Source organism: Arachis hypogaea, chromosome 16 (assembly GCF_003086295.3).
Source record: "Arachis hypogaea cultivar Tifrunner chromosome 16, arahy.Tifrunner.gnm2.J5K5, whole genome shotgun sequence".
Lineage (NCBI taxonomy): Eukaryota > Viridiplantae > Streptophyta > Magnoliopsida > Fabales > Fabaceae > Arachis > Arachis hypogaea.
The window spans coordinates 99924073-99934198 of NC_092051.1; the positions used below are offsets into that span (position 1 = coordinate 99924073).

The window sequence follows — 10126 nt, forward strand, 5'->3', positions numbered from 1 at the left end:
TGAGATGTAGCAGAATGTAAGAGAAGTGGAAATCAGAATGGGGAATTCATTGGGTATAGGAGATATTGAGATCTCCAATCAAAACATGTTATCTCTCCTCAACCAATGCGTTCATTGAATTTTGCTTGGCAATCTTATATGATTGGATCCAATTCCTTGGCTCACCAATGCTCTCTAAAAACAAACAAATTCCCAATCCCTTGGTTTAAATGTTCATAAGAAGAGATGATGCTTGATCACTGATTATACCACACAATTTCATGAACCACAATTTGGTAGGATTACATGTCACAATATCCATCCAACCCCAATCCAATCCACTGTGAGAAGCTCTCTAGCATGAATCCTCCATTCCTTTCCCAAGGTCCGAAGGATTCCAAGTATGGAGTAGTTTCTTTCCAAGACAACTACTCAATGGAATTAGATCGAGAAGCTTTCTAACAAAATTCAAGAGAAAAGATTGAAGAAGAAGATAAACTATTATTGATTCATTGAATTACATAGAGCTCCCTAACCCAATGAAAGGGGGTTTAGTGAATCATAGCTCTGAATTCAATTACAAAGAAAAGGAAACTAGCTAAAAAGTGAAAGTAAAAGTCCCTCTAACTTAACTTCTATCCTATTTATACACTTTCTATATTGAGCTTCAGTTGTGCTTCTTGGGCTTTGAGGCCTCTCCTTGCTTTCCTTTTGCCTTGGGTTTATGATCCATAATCTTGATGAGGTTGTTGATCCAAATCCTGTAACATTTATTGAGCCAACTTAGTGATAATCAAATAATGACACATGACTCAATAATTGAGATTTCAAACTCATCAATCCTTCAGGCCCAATCCCATAAACCATGATATTCAATTGGGTTTCATACCAAAGTAAGTTTAGTTAATCTTTGTGCTCAAAGACTAACTTAAATCACAATATTTTTGGCCCAGGAACCTTTTCCAAGAGTGGCGTTTAAGTTGTAGTTTAAGCTTAAACTGCAGCTTAAACGCCAGACACTTCCAGTGAGGCCTTTTGTAGAAGCACGTTTAAGCTTCAGTTAAGGTTAAACTGAAGCTTAAACGTGGAAATAGGAAGGGCAGCCCTGGAGGTCGAACACGTTTAACCTCCCAGTTTGAGGTCAAACTGGAGGTTAAACGTGGAAAAGGGTGGAGGCATACTGGAGGTCGAACACGTTTAACCTCCAGTTTGAGGTCAAACTGGAGGTTAAACGTGGAAGCTTAGAATGATAGCCCTGGAGGTGTCGAACACGTTTAACCTCCAGTTTGAGGTCAAACTGGAGGTTAAACGTGGAAATGGAGAGAGCAACCCTGGAGTAGAAAAGCTGTCGAACACGTTTAAGCTCCAGTTTGAGGTCAAACTGGAGCTTAAACGTGGAATGGCTCCCTGGTACTCTTCCTGGTTCTGGCGTTTACCTCCAGTTTGAGGTCAACTGGAGGTTAAACGTGGAACTCCTCCCTGGGTGGCATACTCATTCTGGCGTTTAACCTCCAGTTTGAGGTCAAACTGGAGGTTAACTTCAATTCCAGCATTTCTTATCCTTCATGATTTTTGGCGTTTAAGCTCTAGTTTAGGCTTTAAACTGGAACTAAACTCCACATGTGATATTCAAGCTTCCTTTATTGATTTTGTTGCTTCCTTGCCTAGCCTCTTCTTCCCTGAAATCATCCAAACAATTGCATCAAAGTCTTGCAAAATTTCATGAGAAATCTTCCATTCATAGCATTTAAGTATTATAACTAAACTCATGGATATGCATCAAAATCATGTTGTTTGGATGGTTCATTGCTTTGTTCTTCATTTAACCATTTTGGTTACTTTAAGCTCAAGAAAATGCATAAAACAACTAAAACTAACAGAAAAATGCTAGTGAAACTAGCCTATGATGCCTTGGCATCACAACACCAAACTTAATACTTGCTTGTCCCTAAGCAAGTCCTGAGTTATTTGAGAAGAAAGTATGAAACAGAAAGCAATTACATTGGCTATATTAGCAAGCATTTGAAGTTCATCAGAAGGGTTTTATGCAGAAAGTTGCAGCATCACTTTTTCATACTTATCAGGTAGGATTATCACTTTTTCATTGCATCCATCAAGCATTGCTATGGCCTCTTGTTATTCTTATGTCTTTGCACTTTTCTCTTCTTTGTTTTTCTTTTCTTTTTCTTAGAGCTTCTTTTGCTCCTTGTTTGCTTAGTGTCATGTGTTGCACAAGCCTTTGGCATTATCTTTTTCTTATCAGTGCACTACACATATCCACTTTAGGCATTTTAGTTTACATTTCTTCTTGAGACATTGGTGCCCAGCACCTCTTTGTGTGACTAAATGTTTTGTATTTAGGTTGCTCTTGATAATGGACTTTTGGTTGATAATCCCGGGTTAGTTAACCCAAGTTACCAAGTGTTGAAACACTCCTCAGAACCTATTCATCCAAGCATATCCTTAATACATAAACACCACAGGCATTTGTCTCAGAAGTTCAAACCATTGGTACCTAGCTTATTTTCTCAATTTTTTTGCTTTTTGGTTGCCTTTTTCCGTGGCTTTTTTTTTTTTTTTTTTTTTTCTTTCTTTTTCATGGCCAAAGACATTTATTCATCAAGATCCATAGACAATTTTCACTTTCTACATAAAAATGATAATTCAACACTCTAATTTTAGTGATCTGACTAAACAATCAAGCATGCATACCACCACTTAATTCTACTTGATTTGTCACTAATTTAGCCAAGTTACTTTTGTTCAAACTTTTCTTTTATTTTTTGGAAACAGAACAAGCATGGCACGCACTTGTTTAAGAAGGTGAAGTTATATCCAAATATCTAGGCATTCACTTTATTCAAAGCAATTAACAAACACACATACTAAAAAAAAATGACTCATAAAAAAAAAAACTCCACATAACACTTAAATGACTTATGATGAAAACACGTTCATAAAGACAATTCACCAATTATCATTTGATTATTAAGGAACGAGACCACCTCTTATTTATTGCTTGGTTCTTCTTAATTCTTGGGATCCTGCTTCTTCTTGCTTCCTGCCTCTTTTTGACCACTTGTGCTTCCTTTGTCTTTTCTTATGAGCTTTTTCCAGAATCCAGCCTTTTTCATCGTTTCTTCCACTCCTTTTTCAAGGATCATTGCCTTGTTTATTTCTCCTTCTTTCCTCCCTTTGAAATACTCATCATAAGCTGGGAATGCTGGGTCCATCTTGTGTAGATGTTCCCCTATGTAGTTGAGCTTGATTTGCGAACTGATGTTGTAATCAGCTTGGACTGAGTATCTTGCATTCTGTAAAGTGGTGGCTTCCTTGATTGCCAAGACATTGGCATCTTGGTGTTGGCATATGTGGCTGAAGGATTCCTGTAAGTGTAAATTTTGTTCCCTTTGCAGATCGAAGAATCTTGATTCAAAGTTCCTTTGCATATCCATCATTTTTAGATGAAAGTCCTCTTGTCTCTCCTGAGACCTCATGTATTGTTGAGACATTCCTTCCATGATTTCCTGCATTCTGCTCATATCCATGGGGTCTCTGGGAATTCGTTGTCTTCTTTCAGGAGTTGCTTGCTCTTCTTGCTCTTCTTCTCTATCTTCTCCTTCCTGTCTTTCTTGTTCTGCTTCTTGCTCGGCTTCCACTTGTTGCCCTTCTTCATTTCTTCTTCTTGTATGTCTTGGAGGAGTTGGGCCAAGAGTCATTCTGTGTGCAGTTATGGCCAGTCCAGGATATAGCCAATTAGGTCTTTCATCCTCAAGTGGTACTTGGGCATCGATGCATAGTCTAATGATAGTGCTAGGGAAGTGAAGCCAGGATTCAGGGTCACTTTTCTCACTAAACTCTTGTATCTGTTCAGCAATGAGTTTATGAACTTTGATCTCCCCTCCAACCATAATGCAATGTAGCAAGATGGCTCTTTTAGGACTATTTCTGAAGAATTTGCAGTGGGTAGGATGGATCTCCTAACTATTGCATACCACCCTTTAGCTTCAGGTGTTAGGTCTCCCTTCTCAAGACTCTTGGAGCCCTCTTGTTTTTCTCACCCATTCAGCTCTGATGGCACAAAGGTCTTCAGCAATAGTTGTATAGTCAGGTTCTCCTATCATCCTTTCTTCATAACTTGCTTGGCTGAAATGTATGTTTTTCAGGCCAAGAGTTTTCATGATTGCTTTGGGACTGAAGTCAACTTCCACCCCTCTCACATAGCTTTTGTATGTGGGGTTCTTGGTTTGATCCTCCCTTACTGCATTTGCATAAAACTCTTTCACCAAGTTGATGTTGATTCTAGTGATGGCTTAGTTAGGAGCTCCCACTTCCTCTTTTTGATCTTTTCCCAAACACCTGGGAACTCATCCTTTTCAAGGTCAAAGGGAACCTCAGCTAGTACCGTTTTAGGTCTCATCCATTCGGCTTGAATCTCATGGAACACTGATCTGTATCTCCATGCATCGAATTCCCTGTTTTCCTCCATTGGCTGCTTGTCTTTTCTTCTTTTGTGGCTAGATGAAGCTGCCATTGATTCTTTGGTTTTGGTAAGTGACAAGCTAAAGTTGACAAGGTAAAGCAAGAAGTGTTGTTGGAAGTGTGGTGAGGTTGTTTTCGGCAAGAGATAGTTATGCTATTATGAAGGGAAATGTGTATGGAGAAGAATTGGTGGTGTGGGACTCGTTCCCCAAGTGGTTCTTTATAGTGCCCATGAGTGAAAAATGGACGGCTAGGGTGGTTTGTGAAGGGTGGCTTGATGGTAAATATATGAATTGTGGATAAGGACGATTTGCTTTTCATTTTCTTGGAAGTATTCTGGATGCATTAGGTTGTACATGTAGCTTTCTTTTCTTGCAGAACTTCCTTTTCCCATGTGTTAGTTTCAAAGATTTGTGAATTTTCTTTTTGACCAAGCACGTACCTCCCTTTGTCTTTTTCCTCCATTTTTGTCTTTTCTTTTGTACCTGCACAAACAAACAAATTTGCTATCATTTTTCGGTCCATGTGAATTATGAATAGTATTTGCACATGTAAATCAATGCTTGTCTTTAGGAGCTTATAGCCGTGACTTCTACATGTATGCACACTTATTATTTAGACACCAAACTTAGTGTTTGGTTAAGTCTCCTGATGACATGAAATCCATATTGGTTGTCCTTAATGAGTGTGCATAATTCTAATAAATCATAGTCACCTTGGCTCTTTGATTCTAAACAAAGTTACTACCCTAAGTAATTGAAACCAAAGTATTAAAACATGTGAATGGTATACTTGTCATGAATTTTGAAATCCAGAGGAACTTCTTGCTTTTCATAAACTGTGTTCAAAAAGAACACCAAACTTAATGTTTGGTTGTGCACCTTGAATGAAAGATGGAATTCAATTTGAGTAAGATTTGGGAGTGCCATCAGGCACACCAAACTTAGAGACCCATTGTAATTTACATGCAAGGTTTAGTGCACTTAATCAATAGTTGTCCTGAGGATTCAAGTTCATGCATAAGAAACTATGCTTTATTAGATGTAAAGCAAAGCACTAAAGATTAAGGATACTAAAAACATGGGTTGCCTCCCATGAAGCGCTTCTTTAACGTCACTAGCTTGACGGTTGTCCCTTGTTAGGGTGGATTGTAGTGCTTGACGTCTTCTCCTCTCACTATGACAACGTCCCCACTTGATTCATTCATGATCTCTAAATGTTCCATAGAAAGAACTTTCCTGATTGTGAACACTTGAGGGAGCTGGGAAGGAATGGTTTTGAGGCCAGGTGGGATTGGCAGATAATGACTTGATATCACGTTATCTCCCTGAGAAAAACCTTCAGTGGGAATTTTCTTATTTCTCCATCCTCTTGGCAATCTCCCTATCACTCTTCCCTTTCTCTTGAGGATTTCTTCATTGACCCTTATGTCAGGAGGATCCTTCTGATCTGTTTCCTCTGATTCTTGTGGCTCTAACTCTTGCAACTCTTGGTTGCCTTCCAAGGACTGTTTTAGAGTTTCAGCTGCTGGATTCCTTTCCTCCAAACACAGATAGCTACTATCATCCTTAGGCTTTTCAGGTTCTGGTTCAGGCTCAGATGCAGGTTTGAAAACTTTGAAAATGAGCTGTTCATCATGTATTCTCAGAATTAGCTCTCCTTGTTCTACATCTATGAGCGCTCTAGTAGTGGCTAGAAATGGTCTGCCCAGAATGATAGGGTGTAAGTAGCTTTCCTCCATGTCCATAATGACAAAGTCTGTGGGAAAGTAATAATCCCCACTTTCACCAGCACATTTTCAACTACCCCTTCAGCTTGCTTCTGAGTTTTGTCAGCCAGTTGTATGATTACATCAGTGGATCTCACCTCATTCAGTTGTAGCCTCTTCATAAGAGTTAGAGGCATCACATTTATGCTAGCTCCTAGATCACAGAATCCTCTGTCAATTTTGTTTCCCCTATGATGCAAGGGATATGAAAACTTCCTGGGTCCGTTTTCTTAGAGAGTGTGTCCTTCTTGATGAGAGCACTGCATTCTTTGTTCATTGTTACCGTTTGTCCTCCCTTCAAAACTCTTTTCCTGCTTAACAATTCCTTTAAATACTTGATGTGTGTGGGCATTTGATGAAGAATCTCAAGAAAGGGAATATTGACATGAAGAGAGTTAAATGTCTCTAGAAACCTTGAATAGGTTTTCCTTTTTTCACCTCCTCCTATCCTCTCAGGAAATGGTGCTTTTGGTTGGTATATTTCCATCATGCCTTTTTGCAGTTCCTTGGCTTGCTCAGTTCCACCTTCCTGCTTAACTTCTTCCACACCTTCCTTCAAGATTTCTGGTTCCTGCTCTGAGGACCTGATTCCTTCTTCTTCTGAGATTTCCTTCAATATGGTGATGGCCTTGCATTCTTCCCATCTTACTCTCTTTTGTTCCCCTTTAGGATTCTTTTCTATGTCACTAGGGAACACTGCAGTTGATTTGGGTGCCTGTTGAGATAGCTCTCCTACTTGAGATTCCATCCTCTTGAGTTTTTCACCATGGTTTCTTAAGGTAGTTCTCACATCATCCCTGAAGCTCTTCAGTTCAATAATGTCTTGACTCATGGTTGCCATCATTCCTTCTATCCGGTTTAATTGATCTTGAAATTGTTGGTTCGGATTAGGTTGGGTATGTTGATTATTTTGGCCATGATATGATGGTTGGGGGTAAGTGTTTTGTGTGGCTTGGTATGATCTTTGGTTGGAGTTTTGGTATGTGGAATTGTTTTGTTGGTTGTGGTTGTAAGGTTTGTGGTTTTGTGGTTGGGTTTGTTGGTTTCCCCACCCAAAGTTTGGGTGGTTTCTCCAGCCTGGGTTGTAAGTGTTGGAATGTGGATCATATGATTGCCTTTGTTGGTTTCCCACATAGTTAACCTCATCCCAATCACCTCCTTCAATGCCTACTTCCTCTTGATCTTGTGTGTGTATTGCAGCCACTTGCTTTGTTTCTATTTGCCTGGTAAGCTCTGCTAGTTGCTTGGCAAACACCTTGTTTTGGGCTAGAATTGTATCAACATGGTTCAGCTCCATGACTCCCTTAGTGTTGTGCCTTTCTGATGCATAGTAGTACTCATTCTCAGCCACTGTCTCGATCACTTCAATGGCTTCTTCCACAGTCTTTTTCCTGTTCAATGAACCTCCTGATGAATGGTCTACAGCCTTCCTTGATTCATAAGAGAGCCCATCATAGAAGATGTGCAGTTGCACCCAATCATGGAACATGTTTGGTGGGCATTTCCTTGTCAAGTCCTTGAATCTCTCCCATGCCTCGTAGAGAGTTTCACCATCTTGTTGTCTAAAAGTCTGAACCTCAGATCGAAGCCTATTGACCTTTTGTGGAGGGTAGAAACGTGCCAGAAACTTGCTTTCCACCTCATCCCATGTTGTTAGACTCCCCCTTGGGAATGATTCCAGCCACTTAGCTGCTTTGTCCCTAAGTGAAAATGGGAACAAAAGCAGTTTATAGGCATCTTCCTGGACTCCATTGGACTTCACAGTGTCACAAATTCTCAGGAATTTTGTGAGATGTTGGTTTGGGTCTTCATTAGCACTTCCTCCAAAGGAACAATGATTCTCCACTAGTGATATTAGCTGTGGCTTGAGCTCAAATTGTTGGCTTGAATGGGTGGTTTCTGGATGCTACTACCACAATTCCCAGAGGTTGGGTTTATGTATGAACTAAGAACCCTCCTCTCAGGGATGGCATCGTTTCCATCAGCTCTCTCATGGTTGTGAACTTCTCTATCCATGTTGAGATCTAAAGCTTCCTCAAAATTGTCCTCAGATTCTCCTTCAGATTCCTCTTCTCCCACTACTCTCTTCCCTCTTGCTTCCCTTCTAAGTCTATGAAGGGTCCTTTCTGGTTCGGTATATGGAGGAGTTGATGTCTCTCCTCTCCTACCTGTCATACAAGAACACAGCTCAAACACAAACAAGTGAAATACTCTTGGTTAATGGAAGAGTATGGTTAGCTCAATTGAGGAATTAATTCAAACAGTTAGTGAGTCAGTGAGTTAGTTGCATGAATTTAAAGGCATAAAGAAGGAAAGCATGTAACCAAGTGCAGAAATTAAAATTCAACAAGTATCTTGGACAGAATTAACAAAGCAAGAGAAAATTGCTCAATCTAGTTAGCTTCCAATTTGAGAATTGTCAATCGAAAACCAATCCCCGGCAACGGCGCCATAAACTTGATGCGCATAAACTAGTTATGCTACGATTTAGGAAATTGCACGATCGGCAAAATTCCTTCCGGCAAGTGCACCGGTTATCGTCAAGTAAAAACTCACAATAGAGTGAGGTCGAATCCCACAAGGATTGGTTGAGTGAGCAATTCGGATTAGAAGTGTGTTCTAGTTGAGCGGAATCAAGATTGAGATGAGTATTGCGGAATGTAAAAGTGGCGGGAAAAGTAAATGACAAGAAATTGAAATGGCGGAATCTTAAATTGCATGAATTAAAGAGCAGAAACTAAATTGCTGAAATTAAAAGGGAATGGGGGTGATTGCATGAATTGAGTAGCAGAATGTAAAGAGAAAGTGGAAATCAGAATTGGGGAATTCATTGGGTTATAGGAGATATGAGATCTCCGAATCAAAACATGTTTATCTCTTCCTCAACCAATGCGTTCATTGATTTTTGCTTGGCAATCTTATATGATTGGATCCCAATTCCTTGGCTCACCAATGCTCTCTAAAAACAAACAAATTCCCAATCCCTTGGTTTAAATGTTCATAAGAAGAGATGATGCTTTATCACTGATTATACCACACAATTTCATGAACCACAATTTGGTAGGATTACATGTCACAATATCCATCCAAACCCCAATCCAATCCACTGTGAGAAAGCTTTTCTAGCATGAATCCTCCATTCCTTTCCCAAGGCTCCGAAGGATTCCAAGTATGAGTAGTTTCTTTCCCAAGACAACTACTCAATGGAATTAGATCGAGAAGCTTTCTAACAAAATTCAAGAGAAAAGATTGAAGAAGAAGATAAACTATTATTGATTCATTGAATTACAATAGAGCTCCCTAACCCAATGAAAGGGGGTTTAGTGAATCATAGCTCTGAATTCAATTACAAAGAAAAGGGAAACTAGCTAAAAAGTGAAAGTAAAAGTCCCTCTAACTTAACTTCTATCCTATTTATACACTTTCTATATTGAGCTTCAGTTGTGCTTCTTGGGCTTTGAGGCCTCTCCTTGCTTTCCTTTTGCCTTGGGTTTATGATCCATAATCTTGATGAGGTTGTTGATCCAAATCCTGTAACATTTATTGAGCCAACTTAGTGATAATCAAATAATGACACATGACTCAATAAATTGATATTTCAAACTCATCAATCCTTCAGGCCCAATCCCATAAACCATGATATTCAATTGGGTTTCATACCAAAGTAAGTTTAAGTTAATCTTTGTGCTCAAAGACTAACTTAAATCACAATATTTTTGGCCCAGGAACCTTTTCCAAGAGTGGCGTTTAAGTTGTAGTTTAAGCTTAAACTGCAGCTTAAACGCCAGACACTTCCAGTGAGGCCTTTTGTAGAAGCACGTTTAAGCTTCAGTTTAAGGTTAAACTGAAGCTTAAACGTGGAAATAGGAAGGGCAGCCCTGGAGGTCGAACACGTTT

At 39.5% G+C, this 10126-nt stretch overlaps 1 non-coding gene across 1 annotated transcript; it reads left to right on the top strand.

Moving 5' to 3' along the window:
* The first annotated feature begins 7716 nt into the window (after nucleotides 1-7716).
* Nucleotides 7717-7820, top strand: LOC112760032 (small nucleolar RNA R71). The gene has a single exon (XR_003180490.1). It is a non-coding gene; the product is annotated as a small nucleolar RNA R71 (small nucleolar RNA).
* Nucleotides 7821-10126: the final 2306 nt, after the last annotated feature.